At 49.6% G+C, this 15,257-nt stretch overlaps 1 long non-coding RNA gene across 1 annotated transcript; it reads right to left on the minus strand.

The window, feature by feature from the left end:
• Window positions 1–3,295: 3,295 nt before the first annotated feature.
• On the minus strand, window positions 3,296–7,452 carry LOC124659306. Its single transcript, XR_006989534.1, has 3 exons — window positions 6,817–7,452; window positions 6,498–6,533; window positions 3,296–6,380 (listed from the first exon to the last, which is right to left on the minus strand). It is a non-coding gene; the product is annotated as an uncharacterized LOC124659306 (long non-coding RNA).
• Window positions 7,453–15,257: the final 7,805 nt, after the last annotated feature.

Raw genomic sequence — 15,257 nt, forward strand, 5'->3', positions numbered from 1 at the left:
GTGTTGTTTCTCCGCAGTGAATATATGCACGAAGGTTTCTGGTTGTTCTTGCTCGGAAGAACCAACAGGGGCACCCTCACCAGCTGGATTTTCCAGTTTGGGTAACTGCGTGTGCCCCAAGTGTTCTTTCTTGGCAGCGAACACACTAAACCTTCCATGCCCGGCCTAGTTAGGTTTAGTTTTTTGCATGTTTTATATTTGTGTCAATCATAGTTGAAACTATGTATTAGTTTGTGGAAAACCATGTTTAAAATTATATCTCGTGTAAACCACATACCTAATTATGTATTAGTTTGTGGAATATTTCTCCTCTTTATTGAAATAAAAATACAAAAAAGTGAGTATTTTAAAGTTTGGGCCAGCGTTTAGGGGGCGTTGGGGACGGTTTGGGATGCGACTTACGCGAGAAATAAATCAAAGGACGCGACTAGGAAGCACTCGGGTGCTGGTTAGTCCAACCCAGCCCTCACCTAAAAACGGAAAGTCTAATCCCGCATGATTCTATTTAAGGAAAGCCATCATGACCCAAGAATCGAGTGCTTAGGGCATCTCCAACCGGGCGACCCATCCCGCGCCCGCGCGTCCGGATGGGTCGAAACGGACAAAACCGCGGCCCAGCGCGCGGACCCATCCCTAAAACGGATGGCCGCGGCGTCCGGGACGACCCAAACCCGGCCCAAATCTTGGACGAGTTTGCGTGGCCGCGGACGCGAAAGGCCGGTCGCTCGCGTCCTCCCTTGTCCGCCCCGGCCCGCCCGTCTCGCCTCCCAAAACAGAAAACACTCCACTGCACTCCCAAAACCTAGAGATGGCCGACGAAGCGACTGCCGCCGCCACCGCCCCCGACACCACCGCCACCATCGAAGAGGAGGCACCCGCGGCCGTTGCCGCTCCTGCCGTGGAGGCGGCTCCTGAACTGGCGGTGGCCGAGCTCCCCCCCGGGCCGCCGACGAAGAAGGCGAAGGCCGAGCTCACCCCGGAGCAGAGGAAGCTCGAGAGCGAGGAAGAGGGGCGACCGGCGCAGGGCGCCGGACCAACGGAAGAGGGAAACCGCTGCCGAGCCGGAGCGGCGGCGGGCGGCGGAGCGGCTTCTCCAACTCCGGACGGAGGCGAAGAGCGGTCTCCTTCAAGAGCGAGCGAGGCCATGCTATTTTACGGCCACCCGGCCGCTCGGCCGGCACATGATCATCCCCGGCACCGGCGCGGCCTCGGTGGGGAGCTCGGCCTCCTCCGTGACCCGGCCCCTTCCTCCAAGGTCAACTGCCCCGCCGACCGCCCTATTTGGGCACGAAATGGGGGCGCATGGGCGGCGTGCGTACCGGTCACGGGATGGGTCACCGGAGGTGGGCGAGTCCATGACGGGGCCGTCACCTTCGTCCATTGACCCGAACCGTGCGCCGGCGAACTCCAAAGGCCCGAAGAACACGGGAGCCGGCTGCGACGTCCGGTGCACGCAACCCGTTCGACGATATGTCGGCCGCGCGCGCGCGGCACCGTCCGCCGTGCGGGCCCCTCCGTCTTTCGCGCGGACAATGCCGACGACCCTTCCATATCCTTCGACACGGCGAGGCTCCCCAGCCACCTCCCATTGACACACGGGAGGGCACAACGCGCCGTCCCGGCAGGCATAAACATTGAGGAGGAGCCGTTGTTCGGTGAGGGCCTCACACAAGCCGCAGCTGCACAAGCTCGAGGTCGCCGGGTAAGCAAACGAACCGCCAACTACACGGAGAAGGAGGACAAGGTGCTCGTCGATGGATGGTTGACCATCGGGCAAGATGCGTTGACGGGTGCCGAGCGAAGGGGTCCGCATTCGGCGCCGGATCTATGAATACTTCCATGAACATCGCAAATATGGACAGGAGCCATTTGAGAGCGACCGCAGCGAAATATCGCTCCAAAAGAGGTGGGGAGCAATTCAAACGGAGTGCAACAAGTTCCGGGCGGCGTATGAGCACGCGAGGCGGCTCCCCGTTAGTGGCATGGGTGTGAAGGACTTGGTATGATTCATAACCTCAACTTATTCATCCGATGTTTGCACATTTGTTTATCGTTGTTGTCTCGCTTTGCTCTAGGTGTGGCGAGCTTTGGAATTCTACAAAGCCAACAATGGAGAGAAGACCTTTGCCTTCCCTCATTGTTGGAAGGAACTCCACGGCACCCCCAAGTTCCGGGAGGGGTACGAGGGCTACATGGCGACCTTGACCGGCAACAATCCCGCCAAAGATGCCACGGTCATTGACCTTGATGGTGGGCAGCCTTGCGGCAGCTCCGCTTCTCGTGCAAGTCGTCCACGCGGCCACAAGTCAACCAAAGCCGACATGAAGCGTGATGCGTCGTCCATGCTATTGTATGGCACTTTGAAGGAGATGCATGCGGACGGAGAGGTGTCCACGGACAAGAGGGATGAGAGGAGGCGCCGGGAGAAAGAAGAGGACGAGGAAGAAATTCTTTGATGTCCGAGCAGAAGAAGCTTGAGATTGAAGAGGTCAAGGCGAAGACCAAAGCTAAAGAACTTGAGCTCAAAGAGAGAGAACTTGAGCTCATAGCAATGGCAAGGGCCAAAGAGGTGGAGCTGAAGGCGAAGGAAGTTGAGCTCAAACGCCAAGCCGAGGACAACCTCATCATGAACGCCGACTTGACCAACATGAGCGAGGCAAAGAGAGCTTGGTTCGAGAAGAGACGAAGGAGATCCTCGAGCGCCCAAATTGAGTTAGACAATCTCAATTGCAATTTTTATATTTTTCTCAAACTATGACACATTTTATTTGATTTATCATGGTACATTTGATAATATTGTATGGTATTTGATAATATTTTATGTTTCCTATATATTATTTTATGTTTACGAGATATTATTATATATCAAAGTGAATGCGTGGCCGGAGGACCTATTTTCCAAAGAAATAGGCCAAATGGCCAAATGGCCAAATGGGTGGCCGCTGCGTTGGGCGCAGGACGCGACCCAAACGGACGCGCGGACGCGGGGCTCCGTCCGCGCGTCCGCTCGGGCACGCAAACGGCCCAAAACGGACGGCCCAGCGCGTCCGTTTGGGTCGCCCGGTTGGAGATGCCCTTAACCGAGCAGACCACCTCCGAGCCGGAGTCCACTGCACGAGATAGCGATCACGCACACCCAGCAGTGTCTGTGCATCAAAGCCTGCGTGCCCCCAGGCCTGATCCCTATGCCAGTACCGTACAAAATACTGGTCCCAAAGCCAAAACAAACCTGCGTGCCATCATGTGGCACTTGCAACCTCCAAAAAAAGCAGAAAAACAAGATGAACCCCAAAAATAACAAACTGCTATCTCTTGATGAGTGCTGCCTGGATCATAATAAGACTTTCAATACTTGTTTCCTGATTTTCTTTAAGGAGACCATAGAAGCAATAATTAGGTGAATACAACATAGGACATCCTGGAACTGGAGTTTGCTCCATATTGTACCTACTTCCACAATTTGATGTTTTTTTTTTCTTCGCTCAACATCCTGAAAGAAAGCAAACTAAGAATCCTCAGTACTACTAGGAAAGCAGAAGTTTCTTTATGCATAGAAATAATATTGCTTGTCGATTGCCTCTACATTTGTTGCGTTCTAGAACCTGCGGAAACAAATAGCAAAATTTAGTACAGTTCTACTTTTATTTGCCACTAAAAGTTGTTTTCTTTCTTCTATGAAGTCGTTGCCTACCATGGCCCAAAACCAAGTAGGTTTGCTAACTTCGCTACATAAGTTGCATAAGTTGCTCATTAGTCTAGCAACATGAATATTTAAAGATGATTATATTTGGATGTGCAATCATGTACGATCATGACGGTGAGGTGCAACCGAAATTGAGGATCGAAACATGCTCATTCTGATGTTGGGAAAATACGAATGTGTAATTAACTTAGCTAATGTCTGAAAGAAAGTATTGTATGGAAAAGCAACTTAGCAAAAGAACATTCAGATCTTTGAGAGGCTCAGTGTGGAGCAACTTAAACAACACCTAGTATGCAAGTTAGCACCAAAATTAGACAACTCTCTGGATGTTGAGGAGAATTGTTAGGTACTACTAATAATACTTCACAGGAATTTATATGTTCAAGCGCACCTACTTTCAGACAAAAACATCCAATTTGCTATCAAGAAATATCAGCATTTCATTCAACACGTAACAAATGTTAAGAAGATGAGTGGGTGGCTGTGAGTTGGTTTGATTTAGCAATATCCATTGGCGCAAAGGCATGCATGATTCTGCCTAGCAACGCTGCATGTGCTTAATGAAGTCACTATGCAATTTAAGACATTGCTTGTACACCAAGGTTAAATATTAAAACACAACTTAGTTAATGATGGAAACAACTAAGCATGTTGATAATGCAACTTTATTAAATCACTATGCAACTTAGGACATTGCTTGTACAACAAATTGATTAGGTGATGAAATACAACTTAGTTAGACGACGGAAACAAGTTAAGGATGTTGATAAAAGCAACTTAATTAAATCTACTACGCAACTTACGACATTGCATATACACCAACTTGGATAGGTAATAAAACACATCTTAGTTAGATGATGGAAACAACTAAAGCATGTTGATGAAGCAACTTAGAACATTGATTGTACAACAAATTGATTAGGTGATGAAATACAACTTAGTTATAAGACGGAAACAAGTTAAGCATGTTGATAAAATCAACTTAATTAAATCTACTATGCAACTTAAGACATTGCATATACACCAACTTGGTTGGGTAATAAAACACATCTTAGTTAGATGATGGAAATAACTAAAACATGTTAATGAAGCAACTTTACTAAACCACTATGCAACTTACGGCATTTCTTGTACAACTGGTTAGGTGATAAAATACAACTTAGTTAGATGATGGAAACAACTAAAGCATATTGATAAAAGAAACTTAATTAAATCACTATGCAACTTCGGACATTGCTTGTACAACTTGGTTAGGTTAAAAATACAACTTAGTTAAATAACGCTAAGGCATGTTGATAAAACAATTTAATTATGTTCAAAACGAACTTAACTGTAACCTAAAAAATAACTTAATTAAATGTGACAAACAACATCACCTTATATTAGCCCCCCACACCCCACGAAAAATCAGGGTCTAAAACTAACCCCTAAAGACAAGCTATGAAACCAACTTACTTAAGATGGTGTCATTTTACCTATGGAAACAAAACAAGTTAGTTGTATGTAAACATGAATGCAAAATACACAATTATGTAGATAATAACAACTCATATTAACTGCAAAAACAATTTAATTGCATGCTAAAAACAACTTAACTATGATAACAAAAACAAAATCTTAATTAAGCCTCAGTCCACAAAAACTAAGTTTTTAACACTAAAACTCCCCAAAACTATGTAAATAAACTTAGTTAGTAGTAATTTAGCAATGGAGACAAAACAATTCATTTCTATACCAAAATAATCTTAGAAACACACTCCAAAAAGCCACTTTGTTATGTAGACAAAAACAACTTGTCTATGCTGAAAGAACAAATTATCTATACTGAAATCAATTTAACTATGATGGCATACAATATCTTAATTATATAACTAGTGTGCAAAGAACATATAAAACGGCTATATAACCAGCTTAGCTAAAATGGTTGAAGCAATTTAAGTGGCAAGAAAACTTAGTTATATGTAAAAATGAACTTAAATAAAATCTACAAAGCAACTTGACCAACCTAACTATCATGATAAATTGGAGACAATTGATCGAGTATATATACGTATTGTATGGATACCTGGTGGCTGATCCTTTTCTTGCTACATGCAAGTGGGAACAGACATTGCATACATGATCAATTAACTTGAGAAGCAGAATCAGGACGAGCATAACCAGCCTAGATGTGCAGTTAGGTGCATGGCGCACACATTCCAGAAAGAATCTATCTACACCTCATCCGATTAATTAGCTGCCATCAATGAACTTAGCAGCGCTAGATTCTAGAGGTAAGAATAATAAGATGCTATAACTATGAGGCTTGTTTGCTCCAGCACACATTCCAGAAAGAATCTATCTACACCTCATCCGATTAATTAGCTGCCATCAATGAACTTAGCAGCGCTAGATTTTAGAGGTAAGAATAATAAGATGCTATAACTATGAGGCTTGTTTGCTCCAGATTAAGCTTTAAATATTTGCAATTCAAAACAAAAATCAAGCATTTGGTGCTGCTACTTTCATGGATATATAAAATTAACGTAAGCAAGTACAAAACATACTTCTCCTAAAAATTGCGGTATAAATAGATCATAACTTTACCTCATCACCAGGTGAGCAAACAGAAAGAAAAATTTCTTTAATGCACAGCTTAGCTCTGTTACGCACGAGCACATGATCTAGTCATTCTCCTCTGTGTATCAATAACCGAACATTGAGCAAGTCAGTTTGACTACTTATCCAATTTAAATATTCTGCAAACGAGAAATTCATCTGGACACGCGTTATAGTCCCAACATTAGGCATGTACCTTGTAAAAGCCATCCCTGATTGCCTTCAGCCGAGCCTGGACAAGAAAGAAAATTCAAATTGTTGAATCCAACCAGCTGCAATAACAACAACCGTTCTGCAGAACCTATGCATTACTCTGAAATCTACTAGTACTAAGATTGAATCATACAAATGGAAACATGAAGAAAACGAATGAGTGATTTTTCTTGACACTGTATACTGTTAAATTGACTACAATCTGATGGTTTTCAGCCAGCATTCAGAACATGTCTCTAAGATCCAAGCCATCCCGTGATTCAGGCACCAGGCACCAGTTCTTTGGTGTTGCATTAACTTACCTGAAGATGGTTGTTGACTAGTGATGTTCAGATTCAATTGGCTCCTGTGCTAGGCGTAGTTGCCTCCGCCAGAGTCGCCATTACATGGAAGGCGCTCATGGGAGCATAAGGGGGCGTCGCCGCTAGAAGCTCGGGGGCGCAACGGCGGAAGCCTAGGGGATAAGGGGAACATCGACAGAAACTAGGGGAGCGACAGCCATGGAACCCAGATCCATGCCCCACTACAGACGCGGCTGGCCTCCCGCATCTTCTGGCTGTGGCTCCTCCCGGAGGAAGCGGCGTCCCCAGCGGCGCCCAAGTCCTCGCCGTCGGAGGGCAAGGGCGCGATGGGGCGGAGGGTGCCCTACGGGTGGGGGCAGTCAGGCAGTGAGACGATGGAGGTGCGTGGGAGGAGAGCAGATGGGTTGGCTTGAGGAAGAAGAGGAGCCGACCGGTTGCGAACGCGAGCGGCGTAGCGGCATGCCGCCGGCTGCAGCCTAGGTCGGTCATCGAAGGGGAATGGGGAACGGGACGAAGGAGAAGTGGGTCGCTCAGGTGGAAATCTCTCTGGAACAGACGCGGGACGCGGGCGTGATCCAACCCAATCAGACGGCCAGAATTCAAGTGCTCAACCGAGCAAACCAGCCTCCGAGCACTTTTTAGAGCATCTCCACTCGTCCCCCGAACAGGCCCCCGGCGAGCGTTTTTTCCATCCGGACGGCGTAATTCGGCCCAGTCGCGCCCCCGGTTCCTCGTTTTCGTCCGGATTTGGGCCTAAATCCATCCGGCGATCCCACGCCATCCCCGGCCCCCCGGGGAGCGCTCGGGGACTCCGGACGAAACAAAAGCGCGCGAAACGGCGAGGCAACTTCCCGCGCATCTGGTGGCCCAACTTGTCGGCGAGAGAAACCGATCGTCGTCCTCATCGCATCGTCTTCCGCGCGTCGCAAAAGCCTCGCCGCCGGTCCGCATTCGCCGGCCACGCGGCGAGTTAATGTCGTCGTCTTCCGCGCACGCATCGTCTTCCGCGCGCACTAAAGGCGCCGCCGGCCGGCTCGCCGCGGATGCGTCGCATTCCACGCGGCATTTAATCCCCGCGCCGGCCACGCCTATATACGCCGGTCCGATCACCGCGAGGCGTACCCCGTGCTCCACTCTCCCTCCACTCTCCCTCTACTCCCAAGATGGCGTTCTACGACGACGACGGCGCGGCCCAACAACGGCTTCCCCGCCGGTCGCTCCACGCGTGGGAGGGGCACCTCCTCCACCGGGCGGGGTACCCCCGCCCGCCGGGACACGAGGCCTCCCGGAGGCGGCCGGCGGCTAAGTGCCGGCGGCGTTCCAATCCCGCCGCCGCCGCGGGGCCATGCCCTCGACGTCGCCATCGAGGAGGCGAGGATGACGATGACCGACGAGGAGCGCGCCGAGCCACGCCACCACCCCGACAACTACACGGCGTGGAACTCCTACTTCCTCCGGCGGTGGGAGCGGGAGCCGGCGGCCTACGACGGCCCGCCGCCTCCGCTCGCGCGCAACAACGCCGTGGGCCGCCGACGGTGGTGGAGCGCGCCGGAAAGGACGCCGGCGAACGTCCTCGCGCACATCGAGGGCGGCAACTTCCCGGTGCTCACGATGCCCCCTCCATCGGCATCGAGGGCATCGGCGAGCCGCCGTCGGGAAGCGTCCGGCAGCCACGGCGCATGGCTGCCGGCTCGTCGTCTTCCGGATCGGCGTCAAGGTCATCCTTGGCGCCGGTGAAGAGGAGGAGGCGACGTCGCCTTCGACGCCGGTGCGCGTCAAGAAGGAGCCGGTGTCTACGCCGGCGACCGAGGGCGCAGCGGCGGCGCCCTCGTCATCCGCGAACAGCCTTCCGCGCCGCGAGCGGCCGGAAGAAGACGAAGAAAGAGGCCGCCGCAAGCCGGCTCGCCGAGGAGGAGGCGAAGCGCGCGGAGGACGCCGCGATGGCGGAGGCGATCGCCGTGTCGCCGCACGACATTGAGGAGGAGAAGCGCGCGGACGACGCCGCACCGGACCGGGCGAGGCGCGACTGGGAGCGCGAGGAGGCGGAGCAGCAGCGGCGGCTGCTGGACCTGGCCGCCGCACGCCAACTCGCCGCCCGCGCCGCTCCAACCGCCAACGACGATCTCGCGCGGTACCGCCGTCCTGCGACACCTCCATCCGGCGTCGTTGTCCCCGTCGTCGACCTCGAGTCCTCCGACGACGACTGGTACAAGCCATCCCCGGGGTGGGGAGACGCCGGCCGGGCGACGAGCAGCCGGGCCGCGCAGCCCGAAGGCCAACGACGACGGCTCCGACGACGACGGCGGCGACTACACGGTGTTCTACCGCCATTTCGGCATGTAGAGCGCCGTGTTTTAAAATTAGCGTTTGCATTCCCCTAGCCGAATTCGAAATATAGTCGAATCCGGCCTCTATGTATGAACTCCTCCCGTAATGTAATAAATATAATTAAATTTAGTCTATATTCACCCGTTTTTAGCCGTAGTTTGTCAAGTTGCCGTTTTTTAAATTCGCATCGTCGACTTCGCCTGGGCACGCGGCTGGGAAACTACTACTCCCCACGCCAAATCTTCCTCCAATCCGGACGAAAATTTCGCCGGATTTGGGTGTGGGGAGCGCTAACGAGTGGGGATGCTCTTAGCAATTGGGTAAATCAAAAGGCAATCTTCTCATGGATCGATGCGTAGCAAGCTATTTTTTCCAGTGGAGGCTAGCGTGTGCAGATGCACCGCCCTGAGACGGAATCCAATCGAGGAGCAACAGCCGGCGGCTCCACGCTGTGGAATGAAGCGCTTCAAGCTAGCTCTCGACCTCCTGGTGGTTGCGCCGCTTCACCTCCGACCCGTCGAGCGGAGCGCCTGCTGGCCTACAGGGATACATGGATGAGACCAGTCGTGATGGAGGACTTTGAGTACCGTACCAGTACACGCTTTTCTCTCCCCACCCCTCGTCCTCCCTCTCCGCCCCCCCACCCTCTTCTGCTCGTTGACCCGACGAGACCGGGCCGAGCCCAACCCTTCTCCGGCGGCGCTGTCGGCCGGAGATGGGGAGGGGGAGGCGCCGGTGATGTACATAGGTTTAGGTTTCGAGTTGTCGGCAGGTTGCCGAGGTCTTGGAGTCAAGTTTCAGATCTTCGGGGCAAGATCTGGAGCAGATGGTGGTGGTGGCGGCGCGGCAAGGAGCTCCGGCGGCCGGAGACGGCGGCCCTCGACCATCCCCCATGGATCTCCGTCTATAAGCCCAGGGTTTGCTCTCTTTCCTTGATCTCCATCCTTTCTCTGTTTGTCCTCCTTCCACCGGCGGCCATGGTGGTGAGGGGTGGGGGAGACGAATTGAGGTCGGTGGAGTGTTGGAGGAGGGCAGGGGCTCTCTTTCCCTGGTGCCTTGGTGCGGCACCGGTGACTGGCCGAGGATATGTGATGTCAAGCCCCTATGGTTGGGGATGGAATCATATGCTCCTCTTGCCAAGCCCCTCAGCAATAAGCACCGCCTGGATGCAAAGATGTGCCCTTGACATACTCGACATCGACCTGGCCGGCCGTGGAGGCGAGGAGGAAGATGAAGATGGTGGTGATGGTGGCATCTTTGTTGGTCCTTTCCAGAGGTGGGAAGCAATTTTCTTGAGCAGATCCAAGGCCACTCCATGGCCTATCCAATTGTCGGCGACGGATTCCGGCGAATCAACCTCCATTGTGAGGTCCTTACTGAGGTTTGCAGTCGCATACTACGGCTGCGCAGAGGCAAGTGGTTTCGTCCCCGCCTCTTCGCATGACGGCGGCGTAGCAGACCTCTGGCTCGACGGCGGGAAAGAGAAGGACCTGATTGCATTTCTTCATCTCTCAGTGAGGTCTTTTCTGCAAATGATAGGGACCTATATGTGCATTTAGATCTTATGGGGTCCTTTGTAATCTTCTGTACCTCCTCCGTTTCGATTTAATGAGAAGCTTCCTCGCCCTTCGGGGCACCCTTATTCAAAAAAAGTCGTGATGGAGGCTAGGACGGGGCTGGAAGGCCAGTAAAGGAAGGCGATGCCAGGAAAGGTTGCCGGGTGATGGGGAGAGTGAACGCGCCACCGCAAGGAGGCAGATGGAGCGACTGCGATGGAGATATAGGTGGTTGTTGGCCGGCCCGACACGTGAAAGGAAGTACACAAACGGATTTTCTCGTCTGTGTTCAGCAGAGAAGAGGTAGGCTTCGGTGAAAGAAAGAAAAAGAAATAAACGAACCGGTACTCACTTATAGGTGATAGTGGTGGGTAATTTTTGTTGAATTATAGTTCTCGTCCCAACAGAAGCAGGGGTAGAGCTGCTTTGGAAAATACACTACCGAAATCTGCCTACTACCAATAATTTGTTGTGAACAACCCCTCTTTGGTTAGCTTTAAATTTTAACACGCCCTAAAACTCTTAGGGTCCGTTTGGAAGCTATGTTTTTTTAAGTATTGTAGAAATACTTCAGTTTCTTAATAAAGTATTTGATACTTCAAGACGTTTGGTTCCAAGTAATACGATAATTTTGAAAACTGAGGTACGTCTAAAACTACAAAAAAGTTGAAGTATCAGAAACTTCACCCAACCTCTTCTTTTGTAAACGTGGAAACGTACTCGGTTGTGCCGCTCACAAAACACATCTGGTTCACCCCTGTTAGGATTTAATTAAATAGGTTTAATTAAAGGGATAATCCTCCCTTATGTAATTCTCTATGTTTGTTGGTTTGTCAACAGACACAACCCTTCCTTACACCTCTTCGAACGGACATGATCTATATTCGCGTCCCTTCCCCTTGTATATAAGTTGTAAATCATCAATGAAACAGAACAGTTGAATCATTTGTTGCTATCTATCGTTTCTCTCTCGATATTACTGTCAACACGTTATCAGCACGCTCTTCATCTGAGGACCCCCTTGAATTCCTTCACGGATACATCAAGAACAGAGGGAAAAAAAGAGCGCGTTGGTTCCAATTGACCCAAAGTTGGAGGCCACAATCGAGAACCCCAACCGCTAATCTGTAAGAATATCGATTTTATCTCCAAGCCAGAGGTAAGAATCATGCCTGGACAATTCTCCACTTCTTGACGAAGATGGATCCAGACTTGCCCGTCATCGTTGTGGAGGTCGTGGTGTTCCGTACTGCCACCATGGAGTGCCTCGTCTTCGAGGCCAAAGGCTTCTACGGCTGCCGGCCTGGCTTCTCGCCGGGCCCGCTGTCGTCGACGAGCGCTGACCGGTGCGGCCAGCGCCCTCCGTCACGCCCATGCGCCTCCCGTCGTTGATGCCAGCCGTCGAGGGCGACGACGTGCCGCTCGCCAGCGTCGCGGTCGTCAATGCTGATGCCATCGCGCCGCGTCTGCCGTCTCAAACCCCTGCGGTTGTTGAGTTGGAGGGCGACCCTCTGTCGCGCCCTTGCGCCTTTCGTCGCCGACGCCAGCCATCGAAGACGACGACGCGCCGAACGGTAACACTGCGGTCGTCGATGCCGTCCCCAACCCCGGCCACGCCGCCTCCTTCACCGCGCTCACGCTCTCGCTGCCGCCTCACGGCCCTTGGCCTCACGCTGACCCCAACGTCGGGTGGCCGTGCCGACCGGTCCGACAGCCCGGCCGCGCTTGGGTTCGTGAATGGCGTCTCCAACGGCGTCGCCCCGAGGACCCATCTCCCTAGAGGATCCTCCGACGAGGATGGGCGCGGCTGGAGCACCAATCGCCGCCGGTGAGCGGTGCCACGCCGGCGCAGGAGAGGCCCCGTCGTGGTCGCCGTTGTATTGGCCTTTGGTCTGGTATGATGGATTGGGGAATCGACAGCGCTACCTTATCCTATCGTATACGACTAGACCGACCGGGTCAAAGCTGCCTGCTGTTGAGCCACTCGTGCCTGCTGTTTGCACATGAATACGTGCACCTTTTCAGATTTCCGTTAGCAAATCAATTTACTAATAGTAGGTCTAGCAGTAGTTTAATTGCTGTTTTAAGATTTGTTAAATTCAGTATATCTATTTCAGTACTGTTTTCTGTAGAGTACCATAAATTCCAGAACAAAAGTGTGGTGTAATATATTTCCATCTGTGCACATGTTAAGATTAATTATACCCATTGCAATTGAGATTTTAATTTCTTGCAAATAAGATATCAATTCATCGTCTTAATTGAGTTCTTTGGCTCAATACGAGCACGAACTGATATGCAAAATTTTAAGTGATTTCTTCAAACTGATGTTTTGGGATCATAGGTAGTGTGCGGATCTACTGCATTGCAGATTATCTTCACTGCCATGATTACTTTATCAAGTGATCTCCCGTACATTTTTATTAAGTCATGACATAAGGCTCTAGAACTAAAAGTATCTACTGATTCCATCAGATTATACCCTCTAGTGCTGCGAGACGGACTCCAAAATTTCTTTTGGAGATTATCTACAAAGTGTCATACTTAACAATTTGAGGTTCACACTAATAATTTCAAGCCAACGTTTTGAATCTTTATTAATTTTGCAAAGTTCATTACAACATAACCATGATGGTTTTTGATTTACCAGTTGTAAATTAATAATCTCTGGTTCACCCATGTAAATAAATGATGGCTGAAAAAGGATTTGACGCATTTCCCCTCAATGGCCACAACTACACTACATGGAACATGACCATCAGGATCACTCTTGCGTTTCATGGGATAATCCGTGCAATCCAAGCCCCACTGGATTCACCTCCGACTGGAGCCACGCCGCTGAGAGAAAAGTAAAAGTATGTTGTCATGTACATCACAAGGTAACATATATCCAGATCGAGTGTGAATGCTATACGCATATGATGGAGGAATGCCACACTACCAACATCTGGTTATTATGTATTAACAATCCCTAGAATGCAAAGGATCTCAGGGAAAAAGGTTTGAAGCTCACTTCAACCTTCATCCAGATTGCACTAATAGAGATGGTTGCTCACGAGATGTTCCTCTTCAACATTGCAACACCATGACTCTCTAGCGATCACATGACCCTATGGGCACGGAGAACATGATCATTGAGTATGCCTCAACCGACATGTTTGGAGACTTTAACTAGTCTCATTATCTCCTTAGTGATCGATTTATTCATTTCCATTTTTGTTGTTGTAATAGGACATATATATTGTATTTCACAATATATTGTATCAGCACTCTGGTATGAATAAGATTGAATGTCTTCTATATATTTGATAAAGATTTCTACAATAGAAACTCTCCAATTCGATATATAGATTTCTACGGGATTCAATCTAATGGATGAGGAACAAGTATTTGAAAAGGTATCCTCTCTATTGTTTGGATTGTACTACACGTACATCCAACCCGTAGCACATGTTGCCTATAAATCAATTCCATTGGTCATGATTTGCATGGAGCTAAGTTTTCTCAATCATTGGATATGTAGCTCATTTTGAGGTTCTCATATACCTCAAGATCAAAGTTGGGTCACTTAAGTCCCTCGATTGAAGTATTCGAGGTGATATTTGCGGTCTCATCCAACCATTGTATGGACTGAAAAATGAATTATAATCAATTCAAATAGATAATGATGTAGAATTCTCTTCATGTGCCTCCAATAATTATTGCATGGCTTCGAAGATTGGAGTTCAGCACTTTGCCACATATATCCATACACAAAAGGTTTGGTTGAATATCTGAGCAAGAGGATCGGGCTCGTTGCACGACCTTTGTTAATGAGTTGAAATTTTACCAACTTCACGTTGGAGTCATGCGGCTTTACACACCCTTGACTAACTAACTGCATATCGCAGAACTTCCCCTCTGCAATTAATACGTGGAAATCCTCCGAGCATTTTCTATCTGCGTAAGTTTGGAATCGCTTCACGCGTACCGATCTCACCACCGCAGCGTACGTCATAGGCCCACAAATTAGGGATCTATGTGGGGTACAGATCTCCGTCGATCACTAAGTACCTTGAACTCCTCATAAGGGATCTGTTCATAGCCTTGTACGTTGATTACAAATATTGAAGGATGGATATTTCCAGGCATTAGGGGGAGATTTCAAGTACCAAATAGAATGCCAATAAATCATTTGGAACTCCACGTTCCTCTCCATATCCACGTACTCAAGAATCTGGACTATACGTCTACGATTCACAAATTTGCAACACTTTGCAAATACCCTGCCAAATTCATTTACTGATTAAAAGGTGTTATATAATCCTTTAGTCCGGCTAGAAATACGCCCGAAAGAGTGGAGGTACCAATAAAAACCACTCAACTTCGTATCTCTGAAAAGAGGAGGAGTAGTACGGCCTCTAACCAGGATCTAGCTTCCTACAAGCAACAAGGTAAAACGAGGAGAAATCCAATCAGTAAATACATATCAACCTAGCGTTGACTAACACCTTATGGGTAGTATACACCCAGTGGAAGGGAAACCTCCACAACCCAGCTTCAGCTTGCACACACTGG

Source organism: Lolium rigidum, chromosome 6, assembly GCF_022539505.1.
Source record: "Lolium rigidum isolate FL_2022 chromosome 6, APGP_CSIRO_Lrig_0.1, whole genome shotgun sequence".
Taxonomy (NCBI): Eukaryota; Viridiplantae; Streptophyta; class Magnoliopsida; order Poales; family Poaceae; genus Lolium; species Lolium rigidum.